General features: G+C 38.2%; 1 protein-coding gene across 6 annotated transcripts in view; it reads right to left on the reverse strand.

The window, feature by feature from the left end:
* The window catches only part of Stim1 (stromal interaction molecule 1), a 214,119-nt gene that overhangs the window by 179,636 nt on the left and 12,056 nt on the right, over window positions 1-22,427 (reverse strand). The gene's annotated exons all lie outside the window — the stretch shown is intronic.

The following is a 22,427-nucleotide window of genomic DNA, read 5'->3' on the forward strand; positions in this document are numbered from 1 at the left end:
AACTTAAGTATTTTGCAACTTAAGTATATCCATCTACAAGTTTGATGCCTCCTGCTTTCCTAGCAGTGTATGGTAACCACTCGAGAGAATAGGTGTATGTGTATTTTTTTTCCTGAAATACTTTTATTTTTTAGCCTTTAATGCAATTTATTTATTATAGCATTATAGTTGTACATAGTAGTTGGGTTCATTTTTTTTAGTTGTAGATGAACACAACACCTTTATTTTATTAACTTATTTTTATGTGGTACTGAGGATTGAACACAGTGTCTCACACATGCTAGGCAAGTGCTCTACCACTGAGCTACAACCCATGCCAGTTAGGTTCATTTTGACAAAAATCATACAGTCAAGGAATTTCATTTCAATCCCTATCCCCTATCTCTTACCTCCTCCCTCCCCTATTCTCCTTCCTCTACTGTATTGCTCTTCCTTTCACTAATTTATTTATTTATTTTTGATTGATGTTTTCTACATATACATAAGGTAAATTCTCTTTGTTACATTTATATGTGCATATAACATGATTTTGTTAAATTCATTCCATATTTTATCCTCTTTCACATCCTTCCTTCCTCCCTCTCATTCTCCTTCTACTCCACTAATATATATATTTATGATATCGAATCTCCACCACCATCTTTTTTCCTTTATTTTGCTCTAGTTTCCACACATGCAAGAAAACATTCAAAACTTGATTGCTGAATCTGGCTTATTTTACTTAGCATGATGTTCTCCACTTCCAACCATTTACTGAAAAATGCTATTATTTCATTCTTCTTTATGGCTGAATTAAACTCCAGTGTATATATAACACTTTTCTTGATCTATTCATCTACTGACAGGCACCTAGGTTGATTCCATAATATGGCTATTGTGAATTGTGCTGCTATAAACATTAAAGTGGCTTTATCACTGTGGTATGTCGATTTTAGTACTTCTGGATAAATACCAAAAATTGGATTAGCTCGGTCATCTGGTATTCCATTTTGTGAAGAATCTTCATAGTGCTTTCCAGAGTAGTTGTACTAATTTGCAGTTTATGTATATATTTATATTATAAATATAAATATATAACCGTTCTTTATACTCCATGTTGCTGTGATGCTTCATATGTGTGGTTATACTAATAATAACAGATTTTATAAGTCTTCTGATTACTCATGAATAATGAGTAATAAATATGTATTGCTGGGGCTGGGGATGTGGCTCAAGCAGTAACGCGCTCGCCTGGCATGCGCGGGGCGCTGAGTTCAATCTTCAGCACCACATAAAAATACAATAAAGATGTTGTGTCCACCGAAAACTAAAAAATAAATATTAAAAAAAATATATGTATTGCTGGCATGTAAAAAAAAAATTAAGGGCAGGGGTTATGGCTCAGTGGTAGAGCATCTGCCTAACATGGGTGAGGCACTAGTTCTATTCAAAGCACTGCATATAAATAAATGAATAAAACAAAGGTCCATCAACAATTAAAAAAATCTTTTTAATTAAGATTAATCAGCCCCTGCCCTCTAGCAATTCAAAATCTGATAGAAGGATACCACTAAAGTAAAATGGTGATAGTAAGGGGCTATACTAATTACAATAATGGCACAAAAGAGAAAATGAACAACTTAAGTAGGAATGAAAAGTCAAATCTTTTTTTTTTAAAGGGAGAGAGAGAGAGAGAGAGAGAGAGAGAGAGAGAGAGTGAGTGAGTTTTTAATATTTATTTTTTAGTTTTTGGCAGACACAACATCTTTGTTTGTATGTGGTGCTGAGGATCAAACCCGGGCCGCACGCATGCCAGGTGAGTGCACTACCGCTTGAGCCACATCCCCAGCCTCTCAAATCTTCATAGAGAAGAAAATTTAAAGATATCTTGAAGAATGAATAGGTAATTGGGCGTGGTGGTGCACACCTATAATTCTAGCAACTCAGGAGGCTGAGGCATGAGGAGTTCAAGGCCAGTGTAGGCAATTTAGAGAGACCCTGTCTCAAAATAAAAAAATAAAAAGGACTTGGGAAACAGTTCAGTGGTAAAGCATCCCTGGGTTCAATTACCAGTACCACAAAAAAAAAAAAGAGAGAGAAGAGAGAGAGAGAGAGAGAGAGAGAGAGAGAGAGAGAGAGAGAGAGAGAGAGAGGGAAATAAAAATATTAATTAATTAGTACCTAGGTAATGCCTAACACTCAACAAGCATTTCAAAAAAAAAAAAAACATTTTCAAGTGCTAAAGAAGTGGCAGCAAATAACCACATTTTACTCCTCCCAAGGAGGCAGCCTGGTCTACCAAAATAAAAGTATGTATCAAGGTTACTGGAGAGGCAGCATATTGCAGTGCTTGAAAACATAGATTTAGAATTAGACATGAAATTTCTTATTAAGGCTGAGGATGTAAATCAGTGGTAGAGAGCTTGCCTAGCTTGAGTGAAGCCTTAGGTTCCATTCCCTGTACCACAAAAGAGGAAAAAAAAATAATAAAATTCTAACTAGATTTGAGTCTTACTTCCACCAACTACTAGATACTTGACTTTAGATTTTTCATTTATAAAATGAGAATAACAACATCTATAGTATTGACTATTGTGAGAATTAAAAACAAACTATACCTGGCACATAAGTACCCCATATACATTTGATTTTTAATCATAAAAATCATTATTATTAACTGTCTGTTTAGAAGCAGTTTAGAATATCCTGTGACTTCCTGGTAGATCTATTTGAGCACTTAGCATAGTATATGACACATAGTAGGCAAGCTTCTTTCTCACACCCCCTGTAAAAAACTTTTCTCCTTGTACCAATATTGATTAAACCACATTTTTTTTTATGAATTGACCTTTAGTGGTAAAATAATACTCTTGTCTTAGGTATCTCTGATAGACCCCCAGCACCTAGCATGGGTATTCATATCTGCCTGGCACACAGTAAGCACTAAGTAAAAATAGGGAACTCCTGAGAACACTCTAGGACATGGACCACTGAAGGGTCAATGATGGGTCGCTTCCTAGGACAGCAAGGCCACTCCCTCTGCTTTACTACCCCTAGAGTCATTCATGCACAGAATTGATCAAGTCTCTAATCAGAAAAAGGCCTACTCATTTACAGAGCTCTGGAATCCTCATAGTAGAGCTGGCTATTGAGATGACAAGAAAGAACAAGAAGGATTCAGATGAATCCCTCAAAACAGCTTTAAAGACTATATGGCAATGTCCAAACTATACATTATCTCTATTTAATACCTGGGTTGTAAAAATAAATTAAATACCCATTCTTACATTTCCTATTCTGGCCATTGACAGAGAAGGGAAGTTTTCCTTGCTTTTAATACTGCTTGTTTGGAAAAGCTGATCTGGGAAATAGCTGAGCACATATCCTGGTAAATAGGATCAAGCAAAAAGTTTGAACCCCACAAAAGCATCTCAATCATTCCACCTTGCTGAAAATAACCCAAATGAAAAACAAGCAATGTAGACTACTTATCCAGTTTCACAGCAAAGGCAAGCCTTAATCTAGCTAAAGAGGACAAATCCTCCACTCCTCAACTAAAGCAGTGTAGAAGTCTCACCTGTTTCTGGCCCCATAGCAACTGGCATAGCTGTGGCACTGCTCAGGCTTCATCTTTCCAAAACAGCAAAGGAGGAACAAGTGCAGAAGGGAAGGGCCTTCTGCAGTCAGCCCAGAACTGCTCAGAAGGGTGATGAGGAGGGAAAGATTCCAAAACACAGAACATCAAATTTGAAGGTGTTTCAGGTCATACTCCAAAAGAAGCATTCTGCACCTTTGCTTCTTTTGGCAACAATCTTAACCAATTCCTCCATCCAGGCCCTTTATCAAGGGTAGGCTTTCCTATCCCATGTTAAAATCAGCCAGCCTGTAGTCTCACATACGAAGTTCATCTCTTGTCTATTTATTACACACCTTGATCCATGTCATTAGAATCAGTTGTTTACAGATCTATCTCCCCCAACATATTAAGTATTTTTAAAGGCAGGATCCAGGTTTCATAATGCTCACATTTCCAGTTTTGTATAGTGCAGGGGTAGGCTCGGAAGAGATGTTCAAAGGTCTGTCTGTTGTAGAGCAAAAGTGAGCATATATAGAAATAGGACAGGAAACTTAAGGTCAAAAACATATCCTGAACCAGTAAGATGGTACATGCCTGTAATCCCAGGATTGCAAGTCTAGCCTGGGCAATTTAAAATTTTTTTTTTTTTAAAGGCTGGGGATGTAACACAGTGGTAGAGTGTGCCACTAGGTTCAAGCCCCAGTAACACACACACACACACACACACACACACACTCACACAAAGTATCCTTCCTTTTCTCCCTAGAGACCTGAGCTGAAGCTGGGTTTCCCAGGCTTCCTCTCCTATTACTTAGCTCATTGCCATCTCTCCTCCCCTGACTGTGCACAATCCTATGTGAACTAGTCCTTGGATTCCTGTCATTCTATGTGTATTTCACCTCCTGGGTATTTGGGAACTCCTTAAGTATATGATCCAATTTTTCTTCTTATAGCACAAAACATAATACCAGCCATAAGGAAGTCCACTGGCACCTACTGACAGGGAGAAAAGAAAAATAAATTCCCCTCAAACTTTTAATTGCTCATCTATGAAAAGATGAAAAAAAAATGGTCTGTCAGCAGGGCACTGTGTTACATGGCTATTGTCCCAGCTACCCTAGAAGCCAATTGAGAGATCACTTGAGTCACAGGAGCAAAAGGCCAACCTAGGCAACAGAGCAGAACCCATCTCAAAAAAAAAAAAAAGTGTGTGGTGTGTGTCACTTGTAACTTGTATCTCTCAGCTAATTGTTCCCTCAGGCTTGAGTTCTCTCTCTCTCTAGGTCCTCAGCTGGTTCCCAGGGAATTCTCCATAAAGGGTTCAGGCTAAATGCTTTGGCACCTATTTTTGGCCTACAATTTTATGATATTCAAGATGTCTACAGAACTGAAACAACAACCCATTCTTCACATCCTATATCTCCCAAACTAGGGGAGTGACACATCCATGCCAATTCTTAGCCAAAAGGGGAAAAAAAAAATTCTCTTGCATGAAAGCAGAGCAATGTAACATCTTTCATCAACCCACACACCATGGGCCCAAAACTAAGATCATGTTCAGGCTCACATCTGAAACTGGAATATGGTCCAGAAGTCCTCAACTTTGTAGGCTAAAGTCCTGGGAAGAGACTTATACTCAGAAAAGAAAATAAGTTTAATTTTCTATAGATCTCAGCAAATCTAAATTATTTGTTTGAGTTATAATTCACTACTGTGGTTTACATATAGTTTGACCCTAAAAGTTCATGTACTATAAATTTGGTCTCCAGTATGGCAGTGTTGAGAGAGTGGAATCTTTTTAAGAGATGGAGTCTAGTTGGGCATGGTGACACAAACCTATAATGCCAACTACTCAGGTGGCTGAGGCAGAAGAATCACAAATTCAAAACCAGTTTAGCAACTTAATGAGACCCTATCTCATGATAAAATAAAAAGGGATAGGGATTAGTTCAATGTTAAACCACTTGCCTAGCTTATGCAAGGCCTACAGTTAAATTCCCAGTATCAAAAAAAACAAAAAATTCTAGTGTAATTAATTAAGGTCATGTGGCTTTACCCTCATGAATGTTAAATTCTGGTCCCAGGGAGTGGCTGGATCTCACAGGAGTGAATTAATTCTCCCAAGAGTGGCTGTTATAAAGTAAGGACAGTCCATGAACTTGGTCTCTTCTGCATACAACCTTCTCTTCTTTCTCTTACCATAATGTGATGCAGCCAAGGGAGATCTCACCAGGACTTAGTACCATGCTGTTTAGACTTTCCAACCACCCACATCATGAACCAAAAAAAAAAAAAAAATCTTTTCACTTATAAAGTACCCAGCAACACAAATTGATATATAATTCATATATTTCATCTTTTTAGACTGTACATTGGTCTTTAGTATATTCATAAGGTTGTACAATCATCACCTCAAACTAATTTAGGGATATTTTTAACATTCCAAAAGATACCCCATACATTAACAGTCACCTCCCATTACCTCCCTTACCCCAGACCCTGACAAGCACTAATCTACTTTTTGTCTCTACAGATTTGTGTATTCGGGTTATTTCATATAAATGGAATCATATGATATGACCTTTTCAATTAGCATGTTGTGAGGTTCAGCCATGTTATAGTATTTATCAGAACTTCATTCCATTTTATGGCTAATTAATATTCTATTACATGAATATGCCACATTTTATTTACTCATCAGATGATGAACATTTATGTTGTATCTACTATTTATGTATTATGAAGAATGCTATTATGAACATTTCTTTTTTTAAAATCTTTTTTTAAGAGAGAGAGAGAGAGAGAGGAGAGAGAAAGAGACAGAGAAATTTTAATATTTATTTATTTTTTTAGTTTTTCGGCAGAAACAACATCTTTGGTTGTACATGGTGCTGAGGATCGAACCCAGGCCGCACGCATTCCAGGCGAGCACGCTACCGCTTGAGCCACATCCCCAGCCCGTATGAACATTTCTGTACAAGATTTTATGTGAACATGTTTTCAATTATCATGGGTATACACCTAGAAGGAAAATAGGTAAATCATATGGTATGATCTATTTTTATGTTTGAAGCTAAATTACCTATAAAACATTTAAACTTTTTTAAAAATATATTTTTAGTTGTAGATGAACACAATATCTTTATTTTATTTGTTTATTTTTATGTGGTATCAGGGATCAAACCCAGTGCATCATGCATGCTAGGCAAGCGCTCTGCCACTGAGCCACAATCCTGGCCCATATTTAAACTCTTTTGTGCATTTTTTTTTTTTTTGAAGGCAGGTATCAGGAATTGAACTCAGAGATACTTGGCCACTGAGCCATATCCCCAGCCCTTTTCTGCATTTTATGTAGAGACAGGGTCTCATTGAGTTGCTTAGCACCTAACTTTTGCTGAGGCTGGCTTTGAACTCGCCATCCTCCTGCCTCAGCCTCCCAAGCTGCTGGGATTACAGGCATGCGCCACCATGCCCAGCTCTAACAACCCTATTATTATTTCTATTTTACAGATGAAAATATTAAAGTTTTATAAGTTAAATAACTTCCCTACAGCCACAGCTAGCCAGTAGAGCCAAGATTTAAACTCAGAAATTCTAACTCCAAAGTTTACACCTGTTTAATCTCTATATTGCACACAGATGATTGTATATAGAGATAATGCCAAAAATGAGGTCCAGAAAAAGAGGGAAAAGACTTCAAAACTGTAATGGTCAAAAGTGGACATAGAGGGGAAAAATAAAAGACTTCATTAAAGAGAAATGAAAAAGCCAGTCATGGTGGCACATCCAGACAAGTAAGCACACCAGGAATTCCAGCTACACAGGAGGATTACAAGATATAGACCAGCCTGGGTAACTTAGTATGACCCAGTCTCAAAATAAATAATAATAGTAATAATAATAATAATAATAATAGGATGGGGATGTAGTTTAGTGGTAGATTACTCCTGGGTTCAATCCCTCGTACTGAAAAGAACAAAAAGCATGAAAAAGAATTACCAAGCTAAATCCATTCTGCACTCAGGGCCCACTCAAGCACAGCTCCTTCAGAACATCTTCCTCAATGACTCCAGGGCATACTAATCTCTCATTTAGGTAAGAAATTACATGATTTGTAAGTACCCAAAGACAAGAGTAGAGACCACATTTAGTCTCTTTTATGGCCCACAGTGCCACACAAAGAGCAGAACTCAGAGCAACCTGGCTCAAGCTATTTCTAGAGGAATGCTGATTATTTAATCCATTTAGGTTCAGACAGCAAAAAACTAGGCTGAACTGGAAGAAAGAGTGAAAAGTGGTCTCCACACTCCTGGGCACTAAACACAAGAGGGACCCAAGTTCCCAAAGCTATTCCCTTTTGCTAATTTACATGGAGCCCCAATTGAGACATGAGTTTCATTCTCAGCCCCTGAATTAATGCTGCATCAATCAGTATCCCAGACAAGTTAACATGAAAATTTCTAGTAGAAGTCAGCTCCTTTTGCCTTCAAGGTGCTGAAAAAAGTCTGGCTGGTTCCCACATTGTTCACCCATCCTCTCAACTTGGGAAAGGGAAAACAAAGCATGCTGGTACCAGTTTACAAAACATTCTCAGACAGTAGAAAGAATCAGACATAACTTCCCTATGTTCATATATGTATACGTGACAAATGAGTGCAACTCCACATCATATAAAACCACAAGCATGGGAAGTTATACTCCATATATGTATAGTATGTCAAAATATATTCTACTGTCATGTGTAACTAAAAAAAAATCAATTTTTTTTTTAAAAAAGCATTTTCAATGTGAATTAACTCAATGAGCTTTAACAACACCCCCCACAATACCAAGGCAGGGATTCCTGCAAACCATTTTATAGGCAAAATATCTCCAACCTTAAAATTTTAAGTAACTTTATTAAGTTACAGAGGTACAGCAACAGAATACCCAGGTCTTCTCATTCCTGGTCCAGGCTCCTGTGAATTGACTGTAAGGCCCAAAAATTGAGAGGCCTTCCCTCACCACTCTACCTAAAAATATCACCCCCATTACTCTCTAAACCTTTGCTCTATTTTATTTGTTTCATGGAATCTACCTAACATCATGCTATATTACATCTATTTGCTTATTGTCTATCTTCCCTACTTGAAAACAAGACAGTAGGGACTATTATATTGCATACCATTTAGCTAGCAGAGTTCCTGGCATATAATAGGGCCTCAAATATTTTTATGTGGATGAATCTAGTACAGCACCCAACTGATCCCCACCAAACCATTACTGTCAAGTAAGCCTTCAGCTATGCTCAAAATTCTAGTCTATATTTGAGTTTCATTTAGCATTTATTTTGACATCAACTACATGAAAGGTCATATACTAGACGCTAAGGACAGAAACGAATCAAATATTATTTTCACTCTAGAAACATAACCTAGAAAATAGTTTGGCAATTCCTCAAAATTTACCCATAGCATTCATTACCAGATGACCCAGATATTCCACTCCTAAAAATATACCCCAAAGAACTAAAACATACACACAATCAGATACACATAAAAACATACATATTTTTGTTTTAGTTTTAGTTTTAATTTTAGTTTTTGCAATATTGAGGATTAAACCCAGGGGAACTCCTGAGCTACATCCCAGCCCTTTTTATTTTGAGACAAGGTCTCGCTAAGATTCTGAGGCTGACCTTGAAGTTGAGATCCTCCTACCTCAACCTCTCAAGTAGCTGGAATTATAGGCATGCACCACCATACATGGCTACAAAGTAGCACATTTAGTAGCACATTTACAACAGCCAAATGTGGAAACAACTCAAATATCCACCAATTGACAGATGACAAATTGTGATGTGTGTGTACACACTCACACACACACACACACACACACACACACACACACACATGAAATATTTTCCAGCCATAAAAAGAAATGTGGTAGTGCACACCTGTAATCTCAGTCACTTAGGAGGCTGAAGCAGGAGAATCACAAGTTCAAGGCCAGTCTTGAAAACTTAATGATACACTGTCTCAAAATAAAAAAATAATAAAAAGAGCTGGGTATGTAGCTTAGTGGTAAAGAGCCCTTGAGTCAATTCCCAGTACAAAAAAAAAAATGTTTTTAAGGAATTAATTACTAATATATGCTATAACCCAGATGAACCTCCAAAACATTATGCAAAGGAATTGGGGATGCAGCTCAGTGGTAGAGCAGTTGCCTAGTTTTCACAAGGCTGGGGTTCCAATCCCAGAACCATACACAAAAAAGCAGAAGGAGGAGGATGAGGAGGAGGAAAAAAACATTAAGCAAAAGAAAGGACATAGTCATATATTGTATGTTTCCATCTATATAAAATATCCAGAATAGGTGAATCCATAAAGATAGAATGCTCAATTATGGCTGCCAAGAGAAAGGAAAAGGGGAGAACGAGAACAACTATTTAATGGGTATGGGTTTTCTTTGGAATTATGAAAATAGTTTTGAAATAGAAGTGATGGTCGCACACCATTGAGTATTCTAAATGCCACAGAATTGTGTACTTTAAAATGGTTCATAATATTTCCTGCAACTTTCAACTCAAAAAAAAAAAAAACAATGGCAATGGTACCATATTCTAAAAGGAAAAACTCAAAAGTCATTAATATTTCCTCATCTAGCTGTCCCTTCCCTACCTCTCCAGGAAGTCTACCCTCTCACCCTGCAGTCATCCAAACTTGCCATTTTAGCAATGAGTTATATTCCTCTTTGGTTAAATTTTATAGTCATTTTTTATATGTTGAACAGTCTAAAATCCCCAAATGAGAAAGGAAGCTCTCTTTAAAATAGGATCCAAGTGGTCCTTACAGCACAAACCAAGTCATGGTTGGGGAGTATGGAAAAGGAGCTGACTGCCTTCTCTTGAAGCAGCAGTTTTGAGTGGTAGTAGCAGAAAACTAGATGCCAAAGATTCCACCATCACACAGTGGTGTGAATCTGATTATTTTTCTTTTGGGGAGGTATGAGGAGTTGCTGGATGTGTAAGGAAGTATAGAGAAATATAAGGAAGTATACAGAAGGGGCCAGGGTTGTGGCTCTGTGGTAGAGTGTTTGCCTAGCATGCGTGATGCCCTGGGTTTGATCCCTGGCACCATATAAAAATAAAACAAATAAAGGTACTTTTTCCATTTACAACTAAAAAATTTTTAAATAAATGAACTAATTAATTAATTACAAACCATTTTGGAGCCATATCCAGTTTCTAAAATAACTAAAATTTCTCATTAACTAGGTTCTTGACTTTCCAGAAGTAACAATTCCAGAAGTAACTTTTAGAAGCAACAATCCTAAAATCAAAGTCCTTCAGAGAAACAGGAAATTCACTCTCCAAGACCAACACTGAAACCACGCCCCTGCTGTCCATAAGCTGATTTCATTGCCCTCTGAAGGCAGTGGAAACCTGGAGACTACAAACTGTGGGTACAGCATTAAAATTCAGCCCTTATTAGTCAACAGGTTCCAAGGCAGTATCCGGTCACTGATGCTCAGAAATCAAAATGCAAGTAGAGGGGCTGGGGATGTGGTCAAGCGGTAGCTCGCTTGCCTGGAATGCGTGCCTCAGCACCACATACAAAGATGTTGTGTCTGCCGAAAACTAAAAAATAAATATTAAAATTCTCTCTCTCTCTCCCTCTCTCACACCTCTCTCTTTAAAAAAAAAAAAAAGAGAGAGTGAGAGAGGGAGAGAGAGAGAGAGAATTTTAATATTTTATTTTTTAGTTTTCGGCAGACACAACATCTTTGTTTGTATGTGGTGCTGAGGATCGAACCCGGGCTGCACGCATGCCACGCGAGCGCGCTACTACTTGAGCCACATCCCCAGCCCCTCACTCTCTCTTTTTAAAAAAAAAAAAAAAATGCAAGGAGAAACCTGCAAAGGTCAGAGGCACGACTAAGCCCCTCATGCCACTTAAGAATCCTATATTTAAAGTAATATTATATTGATAATAAAAAGCCAACAACTTTTTTAAAATTTTTTTAGAGAGAGTGAGAGAGGGGAGAGAGAGAGAGAATTTTTTAATATTTATTTTTTAGTTTTCGGCGGACACAACATCTTTGTTTGTATGTGGTGCTGAGGATCGAACCCGGGCCGCACGCATGCTAGGTGAGCGCGCTACCGCTTGAGCCACATCCCCAGCCCCCCAACAACTTTTTTAAGGTCCATTGTATGGCCCTTAAATTCATGCTCATAATAGCACTAAGACTAAGAGAGATTAATGATTTACCCAGGATCATGAGGCTAATTAAACAACAGAAAAGCCAGATTTCAAACCTGGTCTGACTGCTTCCAAATTTGTACCATTGACACAACATGAAACTGTCTAGCAGCCACACATTCTGCCCTATTTTCTGGATCTCCAGGAGAGAGTTCTCTGACCATTCAAAATAATCCAAAGTGTCTTAGTTCAATATTAATCCTAGTAGCATGACATAGACAATGGTAATATAGAACACTGAAGTCATTAAGAGGTACCTAACTGCTATCAGGACTACTCTGCCATTCCCTAGATCACTAACCAAGGCTCCTGAAAACCTACAAAGTAGATGTTTTGCCTTGAATGGCCTCTGAAGGCAGGAGGGGGAAAGGCAGGAAGGGGAAAGGCAGAGAAAAACAGAAACGTGGATGAGACTGCAGTCAAAACACTAAACCATAAAGCAGCAGACTTGAGATTTAGTCTCAGTTCTGTCCCTAATTAGATGCGTAACCCTGGGAAGTCACCTGCCTTCTTTACACTTGTTTTCCCTGCTATGACAGGAAGTTTAACAATCCCCTTCTGTCATACCTCACAGAGTTGCTGTGGGTGTGGTGAACAAAAGACAGGTCTTGAATAGAGGGTGCTTTATAAAGTACCAAGCACAAACCCATCTGAGGGGTCATTATGATATGACTACCATCAGCTGGCTGGGGAGAAGATTAATATCCATGTAATCAACTGAAAGAAAGTAAAACAGTAGATAATTATGCTAAGGAACTGGGGATGCAGCTCAGTGATACAGCAGTTGCCTTGATTTCACAAGGTGCCAAATTACATGGTACAGACTAAGAAAATTACAGTCTGGACAGGGAAGTATCTGGGGTTAGAGAAACTACAGAGAAAAGAACAGACAGGACTGGAGGTAGCAGAGAGCAAGAGCAAAAGTATGTAGCCAGAGAAAAGGGGTGAAGAAGCAGGAGATTAACAATGCGGGAGTCAAGAAAGTCACAAAGGATAAGTAGGATAATGCCAACTGTGCAGGGAAGATAGGCAGCTGAGAAGCTGGAGCAGGATGCAGTTGACAATAAGGAGCTACTACAGATGACAAGAGCTATCAAGAACAGCAGGACTAGATTTCACAGCAAACATTTATTGGGCACTAACAAAGTAGTAGGCACTGTCAGAAGTTATGGAGACACAAAGAAAAGTAAGATATGTTCATGACTCTGAACTGAATCCCAGCACTTCCATTTGCAGAGTGATATGGGCATCTAGAAAACAAGCTTTTTAATCAGATCCCTATACTGACACTGCAAGATGAGTGACCTTATGCAAGCAAAAGCTAATTCTAATGCAAATAATAATAATAATCTTTTGGAAGATTAAAAATAAAAGCTTGGGGCTGGGGTTGTGGCTCAGTAGTAAAGAGCTTGCCTAGCATGTACAAGGTGCTAAGTTCAATCCTCAGCACCACATAAAAATAAATAAATAAAATAAAGGTATTGTGTCCATCTACATATATATATGTGTGTGTTTGTGTGTGTGTGTATACATATATATAAAATTTTTTAAAAATTAAAAGCTTGATATGTGCCTTCCCAATAAATGATAATTATTATTATTTGCTAATTTTGTGACTTTGGGAAAGTTGCTTAACCTCTCTGAACTTCAGTTTCATCACCTACAAAACTAATGATAGCTATTCACAAGGTTATCATGAAGATTAAAGAAAATAATTCATGTAAAGCACCTAGCATAGAGTAACAGCTCACCGAAGTTCCTTCTGTCTTCTTTTGTCTCTTATTTCATTAACAATCTTCCTTCTCCTTCTCCCCGACCCCACATTTGAGACCTCTTCTGGGGCAATGCTCAGCTCCCAAAAAAAGAGCAATATAGAGGATATAGACAATACATTTACTGATTCCATTCCTAGAGAGAAGTAAGCCCATTTAAACCCCAAACCAAGTCTAATTTACCCAATGCTTGACCACTCTCATCAGGGAATATGTTTTTGTTCACTTGTTTGTTGGTTGGTTGCTATTGGGGTTTGAACCCAGTGGTATCTACCACTGAGCTACATCCCTAGCCCTTTTTTTTATATTCTATTTTGAAATATGATCTTGCTAAGTTGCTGAAGGGCTCACTAAATTGCTGAGGCTGGCCTTGAACTTGTGATCCTCCTGCCTCAATGTCCTGAGTTGCTGGAATTACAGGCATGCTCCATAGTACCTGGCCATCAGAATGTTTTCTTTACACACTTCTTGCCAAGTGTATTTAGTTAATAAGCAAGAAGCCTTTTCACCAAACAATTCCTCCATGCTCACTCATTCTCCTAGAAATTAAATGAGAAAAGAATACTCCAAAGATTAAAATGCTGACCAGAGAAAGGAAAGTGGTCTTCCTAGTGCTTAAATACCATAGAATAAAAGGAAGAGGTCTGGACACCCTTGGTGAGTGAGGGGTAGATAAATCTCACTGGTCTTTGTGCACACTGGACAAGGGCAGGCAAACCTGACCCACAGAAATGCCTGCGAACAGGGCCCTTGGCTTGCTAAAGTTACTCAGGCATGAGAGGAAATTAGGTTTTCACTAGGAAAGGTCAACTCTTAAATACCTGATTAACCCAAGTGAACACGCTCTGTTCCACCTCCAAAGAGAATTTACAACTGATCCGGAACAGGAGTCAAGCTGAGTACATGTTTTCAAAGCCATAATTAACAATTATTGAAAGGTTTGAGGGTAGGGGAAGAGTGATGACTTACTATAAAGGGCAAAACCAAATCAGCTAAGTCCAGACTCCAGTGGAAACTGCTTCTTCTGGAACAACCTCTGCACAAACTTGCAACTTAAATGTGACCTTGCCTGGAAAGACAAGAGCCAGCACTCCCACCAAGATTACAGAAAATGCAGAGAACCAAAATATATCAATTCTAAGACCCTTTTTTAATCTGAGAGAATTCCTCCTACAAGGAAATAATGTCAATAGTTTAAACCTTCTACATTAGGAAGACATTGTCAGATCAAACCTCTGACCATTGTGCAGCTTCCACCAAGCATTTCTGTTTCTTCCTCTGTGCTTCCACTGCACTTTCAGAAAGGGAAAATAAAAGGAACTATGAAACACTTTCTATATGCTAGGCCCTATACAAAGGTTTTTAGATTTTGTTTATTTTTTGTAAAGCCTACCAATAACCTTGTATTGCAGCTAATCCTCATCCCTTTATATAAATGAAGAAACTGAGTGGTCAATAAAGTGCAGGACCCAAATATGAACTCAGTTCTTTCTGATTCCAAAACTAAAGTTTCCCTTCAACAAATATTATTGACAGCCTACTACATAACAGGCACTACTCCTGGGTGAATATACAGCAACATATGAAACAGACAACAACCCCTGTCTTTATGGAGTTTTCATTCTAAACCAAGCTGCTTTCATATTTTAGTATGCTGCATATTTAGTAGGTAGATGCTAGTTATTTCTTTCTTCTCCACTAGACAGGACTCAATAAATATGTATTGGAGGAATGAATGCATATCTTTCCTGTGAATACCTCAAAGTAATTCCTCTCAGCTGCTGCCTAAACACATTCAACTATGTATCCATTAATTCTGTATCATTCCTCCCTGCTATGTCAAGCTACATCCTAAACCAAAAGCCTCCTCCTTATAGTGCAAGCAAATTCATTCCAGACACCTAGTAAGTGTGAAAATAGCAGAAATTCAGAGTTTACAAAACACTTTCTCATACATGAGGGTTATTTAACCCTCATAAAATTAAACAAGGTAGGTAGTATTCCCATTTAGCAGACAGGAAAACAGACACTCATAAGGTTAGTTACCAGACCAAAGACAACTGAGTAGAGGAACTGAGAACACAGTTCTCCCAAGCCTCAGAATGTATTCTTCTCCCTTCTCATCAAAACATAATCTATTCTTCAAAGCAGAGAAATGAAAAGAAGTATTGTGTCACTATTTAGTTCATTCTGTTTGACTAAACTATTTCATATTTCCCAGTATATAAAAACAAAATAAAAACCATTCTAATGTATAATTTACATTATTCTCAATATTTTATCACTCTTCCCATTAAAAGTATTTGAACTATATATTTCATTATGTTCCAATTTGACATTTATTCCCAGAGGAACAAATGTTTCATGTTAAGAAATAAAAAATAAGCATATATGTTGTATGTGTGGAAAAATGCCTGAAAATACTTTTATAGTTATTTTCAAGTCATTGAGAAGGGTAATTCAACTTATAAAAATGCCTTTACATGTGCTTGCTTTCTCCAAGAAAGTCTTTTTATCCTGTGAAGTAGCACATACCAATAGGCAGAGGTGACAGAAATTATAAGCCCCAAATGCTGGGTTAAAAATTCAATATGCTCTTTGAGGGAAAAAAAAAAAAGCAAGAAAGCAACAGATATATTTCAGCAACCACAAATGAGGGCTTTGTCACACCAATACACTCCAGATAGCATTAAGCCTAGCTCTATTGGTTGCAGGGAGACTATAAGAAAGCAAGCCAGAAATCAAGAAAAATAACCTAAAGGAAGTAATACCTACTCCTAGGAAACCAAAAGGTGCCCTGCTAGAAGACCCATTGCCTCCAGTTTAAAACAGTTTACTCTGAGCAAATCACGAAGACACAGATCTGGCTTTACTCAGGGAGCCAGCCAAGACTCTGCCTAAACCCTTTCATTTATCAGTCTGTCATGAGAGCTGAAATTCCAACACTTCATTCAGTTCTTTAACAAATACACCCTGAATACCAAACCTCACAGAAATAGGAGTAGTCAGATGAGAAAAGCAAAAGAATTAGCCTTCTGGAGGTGGGAACTTAACTAGGCTTAGTAGGATAAAAAGATATAAAGTCATTTGTGGTACCTTAGGGAAGTACTCAGAAGCTTGGAAAAGACAGATTTGAATTCTAAGTCAGTTGCTTATAAGTTGCAATGACCATCAAACAAGTTATTTTCCATCTCTGAATCTATTTCCTCATTTGTAAATCAGTATTATAAAGAATACATCAAGGACTGAGGTTGTAGCTCGTAGTGGCAAAGTGCTTGCCTAGCATGTGTGAGGCACTGGGTTGGATTCTTAGCACCACATATAAATAAATAAAATACAGATCCATCAGCAACTTAAAAAAAAAAGAATACATACATCTAAAGACAGCTGTGTAGCTGGGCAGCAATGGTGCATGACTGATCCCAGCTACTCAGAAGCTTGAAGCAGGATTGCAAGTTTGAGACCAGCCTGAGCAATTTAGTAAGACCCAGTCTCAAATAAAAAATTAAGAGGGCTGAGGATGTAGCTCAGGGGTCGAATGTCCCCTGGGCTCTATTCCCAGCACACACAAAAAAAGATAGCTGTGTAAAGCACTAGCCCTGACCTGGCATATGATGGGACTTGTATCCTTTACTCATCCCTTTTTCTGGTTAGAACAAGAATACACACCAGGGAAGGATACCCAAGGGCAATAAAAATGACTTGCTAGCTAATAGAGCAAGGCCATTTGGGGCAAATGGAACAGGGAATCAACTGAAAAGGGCACCTGAAGAGTCTGGAGAATAGAAAATTCAGGCCATATCCAGGTCTCAGTCAACATTTCTCCCTACCATAAAATGTTTGACAACCCATTCTAAACAAATATAATTGTGCATTTAGTAGATGAGGAAATGGAAACCCACTCCTCAACTCCACAAGAAAGATAGCCCTGTACCAACTTCTGGCACTAGGCTAGAGCAGGACCTAGTACAAGTATTCAGTCCAATTGCCAACACATTTTAATTAGTCCGACCTTAAAAGTCTATAACCAAGGGAGATCAAAAGGAGCCCCCAGGGAAAGTCTCTGCCCTTCACAGAGTTTAGCCAATTAGATCTGTTCAAGTGCCCTAATTTTCATCACTGAATTCTTTGGGGAATCAGGCTCACCAAGTTGGGACTTCTGGCCGACAGTACAGGCACATGTTCTGCTCTGGAATAACAGCTAGCTATGGGCTACACAAAAAGGTATCAGGTATGCCCTGAATTACAGCCTTATTGAACAGGAAAACTGGGTTAGCAGAACTTCCCTTTTGCCAGGATCCACCCCCAACTCAAAGTTGTACTGTCACCCAAGTTCCCAGTGACTACACTCTAATCTAATTCATACTAAAAAGCTAGCAAAGGGCTGGGGAAGTGGCTCAAGCGGTAGAGCGCTTGCCTGGCATGCGTGTGGCCCGGGTAAGATCCTCAGCACCACATACAGACAAAGATGTTGTGTCCACCAAATACTAAAAAAATAAATAAACATTAAAATTCTCTCTCCCTCTCCCTCTCTCTCACTCTTTAAAAAAAAATAAATAAATAAATAAATAAAGTAACAACTTTCTTTATTTAAAAAAAAAAAAGCTAGCAAAGGCAAGTTTTGATTCTCAGTTCAGGGGTAACCTCAATACAATAATACTTGAATTTTAAAAAAGAATTCTTCGAAATGGAAGTGACTTCAAGACTAAAATGAATAGAACATAATGGTAAACTAGATAGCATATGTGAAAAATAGGGCACAAAGAGATTTTAAAAATTATTCAAGTTAATAAGAAAACATTTTACTCCAAAGTCAATGAACTTTATATTTTCCCAAGGGCTCAAGCCTTCTCTCTCACAAATGAGCCAGTTGTGGGCTGCGGATGTGGCTCAAGCGGTAGCGCGCTACCCTGGCACGCATGCGGCCCGGGTTCAATCCTCAGCACCACATACAAACAAATGAGCCAGTTGTAATTCCAGTGTAGCCATAGTTTTCTTAGTGTCAATTAAGAGTTTAAAAGCAAGGTTATGGGGCTGGGGATATAACTCAGTTGGTAGAGTGCTTGCCTCACATGCAAAAGGTCCTGGCTTCAATCCCTAGCATCACACACACACAAAAAAAATAGCAAGGTTATAAAAGAGAAAATCTAGAAGCTCTAGGGTAATAAAAAGACGAATGAACAGAAGAACTGCAAAAAAAAAATCATCTGATAATTCAGAGAAAAATTAATAATAATGAATTATATTTTTATAAGATTAAAGTGCTTATCAAATCATTTCATAAGATCTGTACATATCAGCTTTGTAAAATAGGTTCTGCAATCCCCACAACATTTAGCATGGGGAAATTGAGGCTCAGGAAGGTAAAGTGTACCAGAACCCAAACTAAATTGTGCTTACCTAACTCCTAGTCTAGTGATCTTTTTTATTAAATGAGATAATCTATAAAGAAAGCTGTGAAGACAAGAAAACCAGGTTAGGAAGGGGCAGGGAAGTTCCAAGGGAAATAAAGGGAAAGAAAATGCTTTAGGAAGCTACAAAACAGTATGTAGCTATTTTATTTACTGGAAAATCTTTTTGTATTTCTCCTTCACTCACTCAGAGGATATGTTAACTAAACATCAGACAAGACAGCCATTTTCAGGCCTGTTCCCATGACAGACAGGTGATCCAACCAGAGCCCTGGTCCCTGACAATACACTTATTTGAGCAGCCTATTCCTTCTCTCAAGACAACTCAGGAATATATATACTAAATCAAAGAGATAACCACAGGAAGACTCAAAGCACACAGCAGTTCTACCCTGGTTCCTTTGTCCCAAGTCAAGGCTTACTCTAATGTACAATACCACACCCAAGCATAGCCGAAATTCAGCTATCAATCTGCCCTTACACCTTGAACTCACATAAAGGCTGGTCAAAGACCCAGGGGGAAAAGGGATAGTAATCATCTTCTCTCAAGCCAAAAGTAGTTCGTAGGGTAAAGTCACTCAATGTTTGGCCAGCAAATCCATATCCCTCTAGAAAATTGGAGATGTTTAACTACAGAAAACCTGGGCATGTTACTAAGTCAGAAATTTCCAACTGCAGTTAAGTGGGTAGCTTAAGAAAACCTTGCATGAAAAACTGAGTTTAAATCCACTCTTATTTGACCAAATATTCATTACATATATTGGCTCCAACCCAAGCCATATTCTTGAAATAATACCCACATGCTGGCACAGCACTAAAAAGAGTTTTACAAAGTACCTGTATTTTCACTGCCTCTATGAGGCAGAGTTTAACGTTCCCTTTTTTGCAAATGTGGAAACAGGTTTAAAAAGGAAAAGCAACCTGTTGAGATCTCACAAACAGAAAATGGCAAAGCCTGGAGTTGAACTCAGGTTTGTCTATTTTTAGGACTTTCTCTTAAGTTCCTGGAGAAGGCTCAGCTTTGTTAGGAAATTTAATAGCTGAAAATAGAAGAAAGACCTGAATTCTCAGACTTATATTCCACCATTGAGTTACTGTATGGCCCTATAAAATAGAGCAACTGAAACGAGGATAGAAAGAACTTAGCACTGACCCTCCTACTGATACACATATATTTTCTGTTAATGGCACCACCAGTCTCCTCATTACCACACTTAAAACATTAGTACACCTTTGACTCTTCTTTCCCTACCTCACTACATGTAAAGTTCTATTGATTCTACCTCCACAGTGCAGACTCTGATCTCCACTACTTATGAACAAAGGGAAAGTCACCCATCTAGGATCCCTGTTTCCAATCTCACTCCCATTTATATGTTAAACATATTACATGAGATTAATTTTCCTAAAACAAAACTCAGGTCATGTCACTCTCCTACTCAAAACCTGCCTACAGAATAAACTCTTTATCCTGATATTTTGAGGCCCTCCATGATCTTTCTTCTGCACTTATAGACAACAGTCTCCAGCCAATCTAGACTAACATCTCCCAAAGATTCTCCTGTTTTTCCCACTCTATACCTTTACTCATGACATTTCCTCTGAATAAAATGCTTCCCTCAACCTTCCTTATATTTCTGCCTAAAGTACTTAAGACTCACTAAGCTGCTTCTTCCTCCACAAAACTTCTCTGATCTCTCTAGGCAAAGGTGATCTCTTCTTCCTACAGGACTAACAGTATCAATCTTAGGGCACTGAGCCCAGACAGAATGCCTTGAACAATAAGCTATAAAATAGGAGACTACTGTGAGGATTAAATAATATCAGGTATGTGAAAGTACCTAGCCCAATGCTGATACAGAATAGATGCTCTATTTAAAAAGCATTCTCATTATGATATAAAGTATAGATATACATCTTAACTCTCATACTGAGCCCTTCTACTAGGCTGGGATTGTCATAAAACATGTAACAGACATGTAAGATGCTGACTGAAGAGGTAAAGAACATTACACAGATACAGTCCCTATCTCAAGGTTTATATCCAGAACAGCTCAATCTGAGTTCTATTTTTAGAAGGTAAAAACTGAATATACACCACTCTGTAGCTAGACATTTTACCAATATGATACTACCCATTCAGAATACTGAAATATAGACTTTCTTTCCCTCTCTCCAACCCTCCAACTCCAAATCCTAGTTTCTTCCAGGCCCCTTAGGTGATACAATAAACTAATGCCACCAACAGTTATATACTTTCTAACCAAAATGCATACCTGTACCTAAAATCACATATCCATTTCTCTCCCTCCCCATAAGTTATTAAACCAAAAAGAAATTGGCTGGAGAGTGTTGTCTAATTTTTTTTTAATTTTTTTTTTTAGTTATAGATGGACACAATACCTTTATTTTATTTGTTTATTTTTATGTGGTGCCAGGGATCAAACCCAGTGCCTCATACATGCTAGGCAAGCACTCTACCACTGAGCCACAACCCTGGCCCAATGTTGTCTAATTTTTTATCTTAAGATCAGATAAAGCTCAATTCAAATCCTGGCTCAAACATCTTGGAAGAATTACCTTAATTTCTCAAGAGTCACAGTTTACTGAAGAACAATATCCACATGTAAAAGTTGTTGTGCAGTTTTAAAGCACCTACCCAGGAGCTCAATAAATAGTAGCTACCATCATTATTCTTATCATTGAAGTTATTTGAGTTGTCTAAATTACATAATTATCTCTTCAGAGATATGATGAAGTACAAGTTTGAATGATCTTTGCCCTTGTCAGTGAAAGTTTCTTGAAACTAGACATCCATAAATTTGATGACTAACATACACACAAACACAAAGACACAATTTTCTAACCTGTGTATCTATGTTGTACCTGAAGGGCATTCTTTTCCCCTGGACACTATATTTTGGAAGCTGGCTGTGGGAACTTGGCAAACATCAACACATTTGTTTTAACATACACTTAGTGTTGAGAGTTCTGAGAGCTTCCTAAGAGGCCTGAGATAACCGAAGAAGCCAAATAGAAGCAGAGCTACTGAATCCACTTTGAAAATTTGAGGCACATGATATTTGGAAGCCTGCCTACCTGCCTGCTAGTGAGATTTCTGGTCATTACCTAGGCCAGGGCTCAACCCAAGGCAGCCATGAGCTCTGTAAGTATAAATAACAGAGGAAAGGGACAAGTTTGCCCCAGATGGGCCATGCTGACAACACAGTTGACTCTCTTATTGTTTTTCCTCCTCCATCATGTCTCCCAAGAGGCACCTCCCTAATACTTTCAATGAAAACTGATGGGCTGTCTGTTCAGGCTTAAGTTCTCAGAGGTCCAAGGAGTTCTCAGCATGAGAGATAACATTTAAAAAGCCAACAATCATCACAGGACTATCCTACCTCCCTGGTACACAACAAGCCCAATACCGAGAATCATAAAAAAT

The sequence above is a fragment of the Ictidomys tridecemlineatus genome, chromosome 4 (genome assembly GCF_052094955.1).
Source record: "Ictidomys tridecemlineatus isolate mIctTri1 chromosome 4, mIctTri1.hap1, whole genome shotgun sequence".
In the NCBI taxonomy this organism is placed as follows: domain Eukaryota; kingdom Metazoa; phylum Chordata; class Mammalia; order Rodentia; family Sciuridae; genus Ictidomys; species Ictidomys tridecemlineatus.